We start from the raw sequence: 14980 nt of genomic DNA, 5'->3' as shown, positions 1-14980 counted from the left end.
AGACCCTGGAGCCAAACCTTAGGTAGCTGGGTGGGGTGGCAATTGTTACTACTGGGAAACCTTTTTATGGTTGACCAGAAGTCTATGCTGACTTGTTATTGCTACCCTTGTGTTGTACATTTTGGAAAGCTTATGGTTTGAGCTTTCCCCAGGAAAAAATTTACTTCACCCAAATAATGTGTAGAACATGGTAGTGTATTTCTTTGTGTATGGAGAATTGGTCACACTTCTAATAATAGGGGTTTCCTTGGGATTTTAATGTCATAGAAAACTTTGTGTGGTTATGTTATTGTGATGGTTAATCTCAATGATCTATTTGATCTGAGAGATGCTTAAGAAGGATTATCGTTATTGGATTAATTAAGGAAAGAAAACCCGCTTGCTGTGGATGACACCGTTACCTTGACTAGGATTCTGGGCTGTATATAAAGGAGAAGGCCAGTTGAGCGTAAGCATTTTTTGTTCTCTGCTTCCTGACCGAAGACTCAGTATGACCAGCTGCTTCTAACTGCTACCTTGACGTCTCCATTGTGATCACTATGAACCAAAAGGAAGCTTTCCTTACTTAAGTTGCTTTTGTCAGTGTACATTATCAGCAACACCAAAGTAACTAAGACAATTAGCAGCCAAGTCCCACCCTGACATTACTTTTGACTGTATTGAATTATGCTAACAGCAGGTGTCCTAAAAAGCTGAAAACTGATGAGGTAAAAGAAAGTGTGCCTTTGATTCACTCATTTGATGTGGGAGGTCCTTCTGTATATGTGCTGCTTTTATTGGTTGATGAATAAAGCTACTTGGGCCGAGAGCAGGGCAGGATAAAACCAGGTGGGAAATACAAACAGAGATAGAGAGAGAGAGTAGGTGGAGTCAGAGAGATGCTATATAGCTGCTTAAGGAGAAAGACGCTGCCCAAACCTTATCAGTAGGCCACAACCTCGTGGTGATACACAGATGAATAGAAATGGGTTAATTTAAGATATAAGAGTTAGTTAATAAGAAGTCTGAGCTAATAGACCAAGCAATGGTGTAATTAATATAGTTCCTGTGTGATTATTCAGGTCTGGGCAGCCAGGAAATGAAAGAGATGTCTCCAGTTACACTCATTCATCTCTTTGAAAAACATTAATTGAACACCTTCTTTTTAATAGTTGCTAAGCATTTTGAACCACCTTTCCTTTCCTCTTCATTGTTCCTCCAGTATGTATGTATGTATGTATGTATGTGTATATGCACATGTACATGAGCCACAACATGTGCCATAGTATGTGAAGGTCAGAGGACAACTCAGACATAGATCACCAGACCAGTCAGTTTGATGTAGGCATTCCCTGTCTGCACTTCATAGGCTGAAATTACAGCAGGCCACCATGCACACCTGGCATTTACATGGATTCTAAGGATCCAAATTCTGGTCCATACACTTGCTTGCCAATGAGCCTTTCTTCCCAGATCCTTCTTTTCATTTTGATATGAGCTCTCCTATATCCCAAGCTGGTCTTGAACCACTGTGTAGCCAAATATGACCTTGAGTTTCTAATTATTCTGCCTCCCCATCCCTAGTGCTGGGGTATCAGGTGTGCGCCAGCACTTCTAGTTTATGGTGCTGGGGTTGACCCTGTGGCTTTGTGCATTCTAGCTGGTGATGGCTACTCTTGGTTGTCAACTTGACTACATCTGGAATTAACCAAATCCAAAAATGGAGGGCATATCACTGAAGGATTATTTGCTCCATTTGAAGTAGGAAGATCAACTTCTAATCCAGATCTTGAGGTGGGAAGACTCATGCCTTCAGTCTGGGTCACACTTTCTGCTGGAAGAACATGGAAGGGAGCTTTCCCCTTTGCCTGCTTGTCCTTACCTTGTTAGCACATCCATTCCTTTCCTAGAACAAGAATCTACTCCTTCGGGATTCCAGCATATGTTGGCAGACCAGCTGAGACACCCAGCCTTGTGAATGGAACAACTACTAGGTTCTTGGTCTTTCCATTCACAGCCAGCTGCTGTTTGATTAACCAGATTGCAACCTATAAGCCATTCTAATAAATCTCCATTCTCTCTCTGTCTCTCTCCATATGTGTGTGTGTATGTATTATATATTTGTAAAATTAATTTATATATGTTTATTTACATAATATATTACATATAAAATGAGTATATATAAAGAGAGAGATGGAAAGAGAGAGATTCATTTTATAAGCCTGTAACTCTAGAGAACCCTGACCAATATATTAAGCCAGAGCTCTACCAGCTGAGCTAGCTCCCCAGCCCTTGCTTTTTCTTTCTGTGACTGGTGGTGGAGCTGGAGAAGAGGTCCTTGCTGTGACAGTAACAGAGGAGCGTTGCCGTGAGTCGGGGGAGAGGAAAGGGCTGTGTCAAAGGAAAAGTCTGAAAGGCCATTGTAGAGCACACTGTTGGGACTGATCCTAGCACCTAGTGAGACCAGAGCATGGAGGAGGAAGGACGCTATCAGGAAAAGTGGGAGCGTTTTTTCATCCTAAACGATAGGGAAAACGAAAACCATAGAGAACCAAGTGAAGCAACAAGGGACTGTTCTATTTAACTGACTTTTCTCAAGTCTGCTGCTAAGAGTGAGGCAGGGGATGTGCGGTGGCCAGTTTGAGAAACAGCGTCAGTTCCAGGATGGCCGGCGGGATATGTGACTGTAGAGATTTCACAGAGAGTGAATGTATGCGCGAATGCCATGCAGTCCTCGGGCACTTCCCAAACTCCTGCTCCTGACCTGCTTGCTTCTCTCTAGCCTCTGTCCCCCAAACCTCTTTTATATAAAATAAATTCCAAACCTACACTAATTCATACTAATATGCAACCCATGGGGAATAGAAATGGACTACAGGTCAGCCTTTCAAAACTATGGGTCAAAGGACAAGATGTTCTTCCATTTCAAACCACTTGTTTCTGAAAATACAATTTCAGCACTGGAGAGGCAGCGGTCGTAGGTTTCTCTGTTTGCTTCCAATCCTGCCACTGGAGGCTGAGAAAACGGCTCGGTGGGTGAAATGGTTTTTCACCCTCAACACACATAAAAGCCAGGTACCCTACTAGGCATCTTTAACCGTGTCCTGGGGGGTTGGGTGGTCCTGCATACATTAACCAGTCCAGTTTAGCTGAATCAGCAAACTTTAGGTTGAGGAAGAGATGCTGTCTCACAGACTAAGGTGAGAAGGTACTAAGGGTGACACCTTATGTTGACCTTTGACTTGTACAAGCACACACACAGACTCTTGTAGCAGAAGTGGCCATTTCTGCTCTGGTGTCACACGGTGCCATGTAGTTCAGACCACTATTGTGCTGGTCACAACAGTTTCAAGTCAGTGATATTTACAATGTGCTAAAATCTGCTCAGCATCCTCCCATGGGAGGATGCAGGATCTGGGAAGAACTGTCCAGTTTATTTAATGTGTCCTTTATTATTAATAACACTGTTTGGCTCTAATTAAGTCAGGAATCCAGGCAATGTGTCTCATGCTTGTTATCCTAACAGCCAAGAGACTAGGACAGAGAATTCCCATGAGATTGAGGCCAGCTTGAGCTATGTACCATGACCCCTTCTCAATTAAAAATACATAAATAAGTAAAACAAAAAGTTAGGACAAATCATAAAGAAAAGCCCACTAAGAGGACTAATCTAAGCTTGGCATCACCTCTTTCTGTATTCCTAAGTGGCCCTTCCATCTCGGATATCACATATGGGTGACCTTTCTACTTACATCTCTTTAGAAATATTGCAGCTCTGAAGCAACAGATAAAGGGCACAGCTTGATGTGGGGAGTGGGGATTCTTTGGGCTCAGTAGCCCAGGAGAATATCCATGCCTTTAGGGGTTCACAGGCATCAGAGGATGTCTCCTAATGGCTGGGTTCTGCCTGGTTCTAGAATCCACTCTGGTGTGGACCAGCTTTCTACTTCACACGCTCTTGTGATGCTCACCCACTATCTGGCATCATCCTAGTTAGAATCAGGTGCGAGCCTAGTGGAAGCATCGGAGCCACTATAGGCGCGGGTTGTCGAGGGAGGACCAGGCAACCCCCGGCATGATCTTAGGCTGTACCGATGGAGCTCTTCCTGGGATGAAGCTGGCTGGCTGACATGCTAATGAGAAAGGTTTAGTTGTGGACATTGAGAAAGAACGTTTTGTCTTTATCCTCTATGGTGCTGCTGCTCTGAGAACTCCAGAGAGGCTGAGACCTGGGCGTGTGTGAGATTAGGAGCTAGAGAAGAAGGAGGAAATGAGTCCCTGGTGCTTCCTGACAGCAGACATGACGTTATTACGGGAACTGTGGTTTGAACATGTATAGAAAATGTCACTATCTGTATTAATAAACTGAGAAGGGATGCATGCTGGCAGATACTCCATTGCCCTCTGTAAGACAGAGTTGTCACTTGACTCTACCTCTGTGACTCACTGTTAGCTGCTTCTTTTTCCACGGAAATTAAGGATGAGGGGCTATGTTTGGAGGGATGCCACTAGGGTATAAAGTTAACAGAACTGCATGGAAAGACGGAAGAGCTAGTTCTGTTCTAGCTCTGACACTAACAGGAGACTGTCACCTCGGTTCAGCCTTTTAGCTTCCCCAGAACACAGAAGGTTCGGGCAGTCATCTGGTGTTTAGTTTTCATCGTCAAGGTGACAGTCCCCTGGAGGAGTCTTAATGAGGAATTGTTTAGGTCAGGTTGGCTTGTGGGTGTCTCTGTGGAGTTGTTTTGAATGTTAATTGACGTAGAAGATCATCCTGCTATTAGTGGTATCATTCCCTAGGCTGGGCTCGAACTCTTATTAGGTAAAGAACACTAGTAAGCAAGCAGGTATCGAGAGTGTTTTGGTTTATCACTGTGGTTGACTGTGAATGCGATTTGGCTAGCTGCTTGAATTCTTCCCTTGACTTCCTCCAAAATGATAGTCTATGACCTGAAACTGTAAGCCAAATAAACCTCTTTTCGTCAGGTCTTTTTGACAGAGTGTTTTTATCACAGTAGCAGAAATGAAACTTGGCTACCTGGGCTTCCTTAATCTTTTTCGATTTTCATTTTTCTCTTGCCATGCATGAATTTTTGGCTCCTATTTGTCTGGTAGTTTGGGCGATGTGGCTGTTCAGTAGTCATGCTAATCATCTTAGTAAATTTGAAGGAAATTAATTCCTATCATAAAAAACTGTTGTTTTTTTGTGGATGGGTGGTTCATGGGAAATGAGGCTCTGTAAAGAACTGAGAATATTGGAATGGGCACAGGAGACACACTTCTAAGTGCGTCTAGAACCTGGAGTCCAGTGTTTGCACACTGCACCCACTGTCAGTCGCTGTCCATTATCCGCAGATGCCCAGCACCTGCCCCAACATGCGCCACAAAAGCACCAAGGTGCATGACCCATGTGCACAGGCATTAACATGTGGACCTCCCCAGACATTGAACACTGATTTATTTGCACTAGCGGAGTTTGATTTGGTTTCGATCTGATTGTGGTTGTGTCCAGATTCTTCCCTCTTAGAATAAGAAAATACTTGTTTTTGATTTTGCTGGAGCCCTAAGTTGAGAGACTTTAAACTTTTAAAGAGATTTTGGAGCTTTACAGAAATTTTGTATTTAAAAAGAGACTAGATATTTTAAAAGAGGCAGCTTTTTAAAACATTCGAATGTGTAAGGCTATGAGACATTTTAAGAGGATAAAATGTTTTATATTGTAATGTTGTTAGGAATGTGTGATCTTGGGATTGAACAAGAAAGGAAAGGCCATGTTTTAACAGTGGTGTGTTTATGTGTCAAGCTGACAAGGGTCCGTGGTGCTGGCTAGTTTTATGTCAGCTTGACAGAGGCTGGAGTCATCTGAGAGGAGGGAACTTCACTTGAGAAAAAGGGCATCTGTAAGATTGGGCTCTAGGCAAACCTGTGGGGCATTTTCTTAATTAGTGATTGATGTGGTGGGCACAACCCATTTTGGGTGGTACCACCCTGGGCTGGTGGTCCTGGGTTCCGTAAGAAAGCAGGCTGAGCAAATCATGAGGAGCAAGTCAGGAAGCAGCACCCCTCCCTGGCCTTTGCATCAGCTGCTGCCTCCAGATTCCCACTCAGTCTGAGTTCTTGCTTTGGTTTCCCTCAGTGGACTGTGAATTGGGACATATAAGCCAAATAAAACCTTTTCCATAAAAAAAGGAAAAGAAAATAAATTTAAAAAAAAAAAAGCATGTCGACCTCAAGAAGGAAAGTACAGCTTCTTTCCCAGGCCAAGAGACCCACAACTTCTTCACGTGAGAGCCCCTGCTCTCACGATACTAGGGGAGGAAGTAACTAATGGAAGGATCAGTGACAAATGCAGTGAGTGGCCCAATAGCTCTGATGTCAAGTGCATCACAGCTGAAGTATGTGTGTGACACGTGTCACGTGCATCACAGCTGAAGTGTGTGTGTGACACGTGTCATGCCATAGGACCAATCAGCAACTTTTCCCCAATAGCTCTGATGTCTCGTGCATCACAGCTGAAGTATGTGTATGACACATGTCACGTGCATCACAGCTGAAGTGTGTGTGTGACACGTGTCATGCCATAGGACCAATCAGCAACTTTCCCCCTCCAGGAATGATGTCACCTTAGAGAACCAGAAATTGTGTTTGAGGGTTCATGTGGGCTTCCCCAAAGTAGAGGTCAATAAGAGTCAAGTGAGGGTTACTGCTGGCAACTGTCCAGAGCCACACCTCATGTTTCCCTCTCCCAGGCACAGGCCAGGAAGGTAGCAGTATCCAGCACAGGTTTCTTCTTGGAGTGTGTTGCGGATTTCTGGCAGAGGCTGGGATTTAGCAGAGTGGTGGGAAGAAGTGTCAGCTGGGCAGATGGCTTATAAGATGGAAGACAAGGGATCCGCGACGGCCACCACTCTCTGATTTATAGTAGCAGACCCTTAGAAGAAGGGGTGTGTTAGCAGTGCCTGTGACCACAGCCTTGGAGGCAGCCGCTGAGCACAGGCATGTCCGGTGCCTTAGGTGCAGGCTCTGCCAGGCTCTGCATACCGCAGATAGCAGTAAAGCCATCTGTATGTTATAAAGCAGCTTAGCAGTTTGCCCCCGCCTTCCTCACACAAAAACAGGTCAGCAGCAGAGACGTGAAGATAGTAAAACAGAGCTGACCCTGGGCCACTGTGGTCAAAAGGCTTGCCAACACCTGCTTATGGATTGAAAGAAAATGGGGCTGAGCCAGCCAAGAAGTGGAAGTGGGAATGTTTTCCCGGTAGATTTTACATGGACTTTTTTGGATTTACTGCATCGGGCTGTGATTTGTGGTGGCATATTATATTCAAATGGTCTTCTCCATGGAATTAGTGGTTATCACTTCTTCTCTTGGAGTCACTATTTTCTGACAGAAGAAAGGTAACCAGAGACACCAACAAGGCTATTTGGGCTTGGGTGTGGGAAGCCAGAGGAAGGAGATGGCCAGGACCACTGAGACAGTTCATTTGGAGGGAAGGTAAAGGATTTCATTCTGGACCCATACAGCCTGAGGTGCTGTAGAACTCTCATCTGGAATGATACATTGGCAGTTGGGTATATGGGTCAGAGTTTCAGGTCCATATAAAGACAGGTATGTGTGAGTCATTATACAGACATTTAAACCAAAGTGGAGATAGCTTCGGGATACGTGTCGACAGAATCATTTCAAAGTTGAAGCCATGGGACACTCTGCTGCCGGAGGAGGAGCCAGCTGTGAGAACCGACACGGCACAACTTAATTTCAGCTTCTTCTTCATATTCTTCTTGATCATCTACTACATCCCACTTCTTAAATAGGACCTGGGTATAAAATAAATCATACTAGGCCCTGCCCGTGAAGCGCTTATAGGCAATGCAGTCAACTAATCATTTGGCTCCTTTGACACGGCACGGGATGGGTGGAGCTGCGGAGAGGGGTGGGGGAGGTACTTGACTTAGGGTAGGGGAGTCAGGAGGGTCTTTGGAAAGATAAGACCCTTAAACTTAGTAGAGAAAGGTGAAGAAAGGGAGAAGAGAAGACTAAAGTGACTGGGCCCATGTTGGACAATGCATGTTGATGGCCTCTGAATCTTGCCTGGGAGAGCAAGAGGTCTCCATGAAGGTCACACCTGGTATGTAAGGCACTCCTGTTAACAGGCATGGGTAACACAACGGATGGATTGTTTACTCCAACCGTGTCCGTAGTTTGCTTGCAGAAGTTTGAGTTCTACTTGTTAACAACTACAATGTTCTAGAATTAAAGAGAAAGGTGTCTGGGATGGTCAAAGCCACCTGCAGCCACAGCAGGCAAGGCGCTCTACCAGCAGTCAACTCTGAGCCGCAGCCAAGACCATATGGCAGTCCCATTTCCCAGCAGGCTTTGTTTTCCCTGCACAGCGTGGTGAGCACAGAGTGTTCTGGTGACGACAGGAGGCTGTGGGCAAGCGGAGGAAAGGGAAAGCCACTTGGTCGTCAATTCCCGTTTCACATCAGAGAGCAAACTGCAATACCGCCACTAAAGCAGGTGAGCTTTGTAAGAAAGAAGAAAGGAAGGAAGAAAGAAAGAAGGAAAGAAAGAAGGAGAATCTCCCAGTAGCCCACAATGATAGAAGGCTCTTTCTTCAGGCAAACAAATACCCAGTTCACACCGTGGAATGCAACCAAGAGCCTAGATGTGGAATAACACTAACTATAGGGCTCATGCTCTTTGTGCTCAGACACAGTCTTCTATATTTTTTGTTTCATATACTTGAATTCAACCAACCTTGGATTGAGCATGTTTGGAAAATTCCATCTGTGTTGAATGTGTCCAGGCCCTTTTTGTTTGTTATTCTTTTCTGAACAATACAAAATCAGTATGTAGCAGTTATATTACATTGGCTATCGGGAGTAATATAGGTGATTTAATGTATGTGGGAACACACGTATAGGTCATGTGTGAATCCTACACTGTTTTATATAAAAAACCTGAACACCCTTCCTTAGGCTTTAGAATCTTCTGGGACTCCCAGGACCAACCGCTCAGGGGTGACGTCACCTCGCTTTTGTCTCCCGTCTGATTGCTATCACCATCTGCCCTGCAGAGGTAGCGTGGTCAACAGATAAGGTGTACAGAGAGAAAGGGGACAGAGAGGAACAGGGGAGAGATGAGATAGAGGAAGTAGGCTCCGTGTCTCCAGCCTAGGCTTCTAAACTTTTTATTTATCAATTCATATTGTATGCATGTGTGTGTGCTCACCTGCGCACATGTGTGTGGGTGCACGTGTGTGTGCCAGGGCATGTGTGTAGAGGTCAGAGGATAATTTTATGGAGTTGATTTTCTCTATTTCCCTTTACATGGACTCCAGGGATCGAACTCACATCTTCAGGCGTGTGTGGTGAGAGCTTTTACATGCTGATCCATCCCCCTGACTTGTCCAGCCTAGGACTTTAGCTCTTCCAAATGATCTACAGCAAAGCCTATAAGTTTTATATGGTTTTATCACAGTTCCACACAGTAAACCTAAGTTCCAGTACCATCAAATCATATACATGTGACTGTGTGGACAGACATTGGTGGGCTCTGGTGTGAATCCTTGCAGTCGGACTCTGGGGTCCTTGGCCTGACAGTACACAGTTTTCTTTGATACTTGGGACCATTCGGGGTTACTTTCTTCCCACATAGGTTCCTGGACCCTCACAGGCAGGACTATTTTCAAACCTTGTGTGGACAGAGTTTCAGGAACTGAGCAGCATTTCCCACAAAAAAGTTTAATTAATGACAACATGCCACGTCCCGCCTTTATTCCAGCCCTGGCAGGCCGCGGCTTCTCCCTGAGCTCTGGTGTCCTCACCTTTAAGGTATGGGCAGGCAGGATTATTTTCCCTTCAGAAACTGTGACTGTGATTGCAATGTACTCCTAAACCGTACTGGGAGCTTGCCGGCTATCCCTCTCCATGTCTCCTCCTCATAAAATGCCGTCCTTGTTGGAAAGATGTTGAAGTGTCCCTGAATGATATCACTGGATCTAAAGTGTTCAGTTTCCCTGGGAACTAGACATTCCCTGTGACATGTTTGAACTCAGGTCTCCCTAAAGCTCTAGTCAGGTCTCCATCTTCTGGGATATTTCTTACTTCTGACTTCTTGGTCCTGCTAGAGATAAGGGGTTGGTGGGTAATTTTAATTTTCCATTCGTAGACTAAGTTCACCTACGCTAATGCCTTGAGGATTTAAATCAGGTATCCTGCACCACTCACTTCTAGGCGCTGACCCATTTTTGGTTTGCACTATTTGTATTAAAAAAAAATTTACCCCCTCTGGAGAAAGGAAAGCAAGAACAAGGGGCATTGCTCAAACAAGTCTGTCCACTCGCTGGAGAGGCTTCTCAATACGAGGACCTGAAGGACTTCCCATGGGCGTGAGGGAAATTGCACACGCCATCCCGGGAAGCAGACCAGGAAATCGCTTCTTGTTTTTCAAACAGCAGAGAGGCTCTGGCGGATGGCTCCGTGAGGCTAGGAGGAGCGCAGCTTGGGGCAGATAAACCTGAGCAAAGGAGTGGCCAGTCCTGTTCCCAATGAAGCCTGTCCTGCAGTCCCCTGATTGTCTGTAACACCCCCCCTAGAAGGCTGTGGGCCAATGGCCCCCTAGTGAAAAACAGAGAAGTTTCTAGACATCTGTTGAGAGTAGGCGCCTGGAGACACCAGTGGTGGGCAGGTAAGGATTTCTTTCTTTTTTATTCTTTCTGTAGTCTGTGTCCCTTTATAGCAAGACCTCTGGTAACCTGAGGCATCTTGACATTCTTTTTACAGCATCATCCAGGGTCTGGTAACTTAGATCAGGCAAGTTCATTGAGCTGTTAAAAGTTCCCAGTGAGGTCTGCTCAGGGGGTCTCCCTCCAGTTCCCTGGGATCCTTTAGGGTTTTCTCTTTAGTAGGGATTACTTTCCTGAACCGTCCCAAACTTGTCAGGAGCATTGGTGAACCAGTACTGTCCTGGTAGCTATGGGCTGTGGTGGTGGTCCGGAGGAAGAGGAAGTTGTCCTTGAATCGGGGGAGGACTCATGAGACAGGGTTTGGTGGGGTACAGAGACCTCCAGGCCTTGGCTGCTTGGGTGGGGTACAGAGACCTCCAGGCCACGACTGAGGGGAAAGGAGCTTGTGTGTTGTTCAGTAAGAGTGTGTGAGACTCAGAACCAGTCAGACTTGCTTTGAAGGTTGTAGAAAGTAGGAAAAATCTCTGTGGTGTATGGTTTTCTTTTCTTTCTATTTAAAATTAAATATGAATATTTACAAATACATATACATATATATAGTATATAAAAAAGAATGCAGTATGCAGCTCAGGAGGAAAGGCAATAGCAATGATCTCTGGGTAAAGTGATGTTTTGATTTTATCTTTTTTTTTTAGTTTTTATTGAGCTGTATATATTTTTCTCTGCTCCCCCTCCTCTTCTCTCCCCTCCCTTTCTACCTTCTACCATGATCCCCATGCTTCCAATTTATTTTCTTTCTTTTTTTTTTTTTAAAAGAAAGCCAGGCTGTGCAATTCCACTCTAACTTTGTCCTTTCTAAAGGTCCTAATACAGTGTTGTTGTTGTTTTGTTTGTTTTTTTTTCTAGTTTTTGGAGACAAAGTCTTGTGTCTTGCTCCATAGCCCTAGTTGACCTGGAACTTCCTATGTAGACCAGGCTAGGCCCAGACTTGTGATCCTCCTGCCTCTGTGTCCAGAGCACTGGGAAGACAGAAGTGAGTCATATTTTTTCTAATTGCAGAGGACTACATGGCTGTATACCTACTGTAGAAGACTAGCTCTTGACAGTTTTAAATTTTTCCACCTCATTACATGTTTTCTCTCCCCACCCCAATTATACCACCACGTACTCTATGTGTTACCAGTTAAAGGCTTATTTTTTTTTTTGTATCTCCTGGCCCTTAGCATGAGCCAGGATGGGGTCTCACACATTCTCACCGTCAGAGTCCTGTGATGACACTTATCTCCTTCTCCAGGGATAACATGACACGTGAGGAGTGTGCACAACTCACCAGAACTTAGAAAGTATGAAAAAAAATTTTGTCTTACTAATTTGCTATTTTGTGTTGCCTTTGGTTTTGGTACTTAATAATACGTAATAATATTAATAACAACTTCTTAAGGATGAAATTTTGACAGTTAGTGGTTTGGGCATTGCCCTTGAAGGACGTCAGAGTTAGCCTTATTCCAGAAATAAAACAAGGAAACGATAAAGAGATTAACTGGCTACGCACATCTGTCAGTCGTTCGATAGCTAAATGGTTGACCAAGGGAAGACTGGGTGAAGGCGGAGGACATTTGATTTTTACTTGATGGGTCATCTTCCAAATCTTTTAATCTTCTGTAAAAAGGCGGCCTTCTCTCTTTGCCCCCATCACTCTGTGTTGTAAAAAGATAAAGGAGTAAGAAAAAAATCACAGTGAACAAGTCCTCATGGGTCACAGAGCACAAGAGGGGCCTTCAGAGAGGAGAAGCAGGCAGGGAAACCTGAAAAATCCCTAAGAGTAACGACACCTCGCTTAGTTGTTCGTTTGTATTCTCTTGACATGTCCAGGACTTCTGCACCCCGAAACCGAGGGTCAGTTGGGGTTGCTGGATCTGAGATTCTGCTCTAGACCATCTTGCTCAACTTGCTTTCACGGTCCCCCCTTCAGAGCTCTCATGGAATACAAAAGTGAAGCTAACTGATTTGCCCACCTTTACACAGCAACTCTCTTGCAGGGCTCAGAGATGAGAATTCAGATCTCTTTTCAGCTCTTCAGCCCTCTTCTTCACCAGGAATGTGAAGATAAAAGATAAGAAAGAATTGACGCAATTGTCTTGAGCAGGGTCGATCTGCAGCGTGCTTTGCTGGGGTTCCTGAAAGTGTATCAAGTCATTGTGTCATTTGGATATTTGCAGACTAGTATACCTGTGGTTGGCCCAGGAGCTTCCCAACACCAGAGCAAGGGCCAGACACTTCCCTATCACAGTTGAAAGGGGCCTCTGCGGTGTGTTGTTTGCTTTCAATCTCCTCAGGGGTTCTTTTATGCTCTCCAGGCTGAGAGTGGTAATCCTGGCTGTGAAGGGTGGAGGGGTCAAAGTAAGACACAGACCATTACCTGGTTGTGGTCCTGAAAAGCTGGGCTGTGCCTGGCTGTGAGTGTTATGAGTTAGAATCCTGGCAGGCAAGGATGGAGAGGACATTCCTGTCTCCACCCACAGCGGCATTGTCTTTCCCGTTTAAACTGGAATGACCCCACTGGCTTGACACAGATGCATTAACTCCTGCTACTTGCAGATCTTACGGAGTCTGATTAGATGTCCCAGTAAACAGGATATGCTCAGTTAAGTGCGTGAACTGGCCGTGGGCACACGGTAAATGCACAAGGGATTTGCCGGTTCTGCGTTTCAGTTCACGTTGTTTGGCTCTGGCCATCACCCTCTAAAGAACTGAAATCTTGCTTACTTCCTAAAAGATAATCATGCAAATCAAGACTTTAAAAACCACAGTGTACTGGAATCAGATGTTGCCGAGCGGCTTGCTGGGTTTCACGGAGTTAAAAATGCAGGCGCTCTTGTCCTGTCGTGAGAATTGGAGGGACATACGTTTATTGAGTGCTTACTGTGCTCCAAGCACCGTGCCCAGTGTCTTGTAAACATTGCTCTTTTTCAGTTGTGCCAACAGGCCTGCATTATTATAGTCCTGATTTTGTAGAAGAGCAAATATACAAAGGTTAAGTAAATTGCTTAAAGAAAAAAACTAGAGGGTGATAGAGTCATAATTATATTTCAGGCAGTCTGACTTCAGAGTTCACGTACCTAATTATTATGCCACACTCCAAAAACCACAACAGCAGTGCCAAGAGATCCACAAGGCTGGGCCAGAAAAGCAGCCAGGGAGAGAAACATGGGTGTGTATTTCAAGGAAGGATGCAAACCCGAAGAAAAGATGAGAGGCGGCATGCTACCAAGTTTAAGGGCGCGGGGTTTGGCTATAAACACCACTACTTGCTATGTGACCTGGGTATATTGTATAATTCAGCAAGGCTTTGGTTTCCCCGTATATGAGGGGGGATAATGGTGGTTTTCATAAGATAGGATTATTCAGAGTAAGTGAGCCTGATATGTGTGGCTAAAGCCTTAAACTTAGTCTGTAGACATGCTCGATAAAAGATAGCAGTCATTGTGATCGAGTTAAAAAAAGGGGGGGGGGTGCAAAACAGTGCTCAAAGCTCAAAAAGGAAGAAAAAATCTTGGCAGTAGTCAAGTATGAGGAGACACACAGAGGTGGCAATCCACCTGAGACACATCTACTGTTAATGTTTGTGGTGTCTTTTGTAAAGGAAGTTACAGTAAAAGCATGTGAGATCTGTCTGTATCTAAATATCATGGAGATGACTTCGGCTGAGCTGGTTTGGTGTTAGGTTGTGGTGATTTGTTTGTCAAGGGTTGCCTAGGCATCCATCCTCGGGCCATCTGAAAATGCCTGACGTGCTTGCCTTAGACACAGTGGTGAGCTAGAGGAGGGGTCAGCCAGAGAAAACTTAGCAGTTGCTGCTGTGTCAGCTGTGAGGTCAGGGAAAGGGGGAGGGGCATTCAGGAGAGCACAGTCACCATCCAGATGTGATTGGGTAACATCCAAGGTGTCCCAGTTACCTGGTTACTGGTGGGCTGTCACTCCCTAGCTTTATCTGCTTCTTGTGCCCAAGAATAACAGTAGGTCTGTGGGCCTGCATGTCTGGAGAGCAAATCGGCAGGAAGCAAGGCCAGGAAGAGATGGTTAGGAAGGACAATGGTCACACAGAAGACAGTGGGTTTGATTCTCGCTAGCCCTTTTAAACCCAGATGGAAATAGTATGGCTGGAATTATGTGCTTAGCACTTAGCAAATAGACCGGGGCAGAAATAAAGCTTGGAGTATTGTCACCTAAGACCACTGTTCAAGCTGTGGAACTTGACAAGCTCCCTAAGAGCAAAGATGTCAAGGAAGAAATGCCGACATGGAAGGAGA

The 14980-nt window shown here is 44.9% G+C and overlaps 1 protein-coding gene across 2 annotated transcripts in view; it reads left to right on the top strand.

The window, feature by feature from the left end:
* Adgrf5 (adhesion G protein-coupled receptor F5) overlaps window positions 1-14980 on the top strand; it is a 97572-nt gene that overhangs the window by 19414 nt on the left and 63178 nt on the right. The window contains exon 1 of one of the 2 annotated variants that reach the window (XM_048442724.3): window positions 10421-10672. The exons of the other annotated variant lie outside the window; for it this stretch is intronic. The gene's annotated coding sequence lies outside the window, so the exon portion shown is untranslated. Of the gene's footprint in view, window positions 1-10420; window positions 10673-14980 lie in introns of those variants that run through there. 2 annotated transcript variants of the gene reach the window in all.

The sequence above is a fragment of the Myodes glareolus genome, chromosome 18, assembly GCF_982192425.1.
Source record: "Myodes glareolus chromosome 18, mMyoGla1.1, whole genome shotgun sequence".
Lineage (NCBI taxonomy): Eukaryota > Metazoa > Chordata > Mammalia > Rodentia > Cricetidae > Myodes > Myodes glareolus.
The sequence above is the reverse complement of the archived record's forward strand: the minus strand, read 5'-3'. Positions and strand labels throughout refer to the sequence as shown.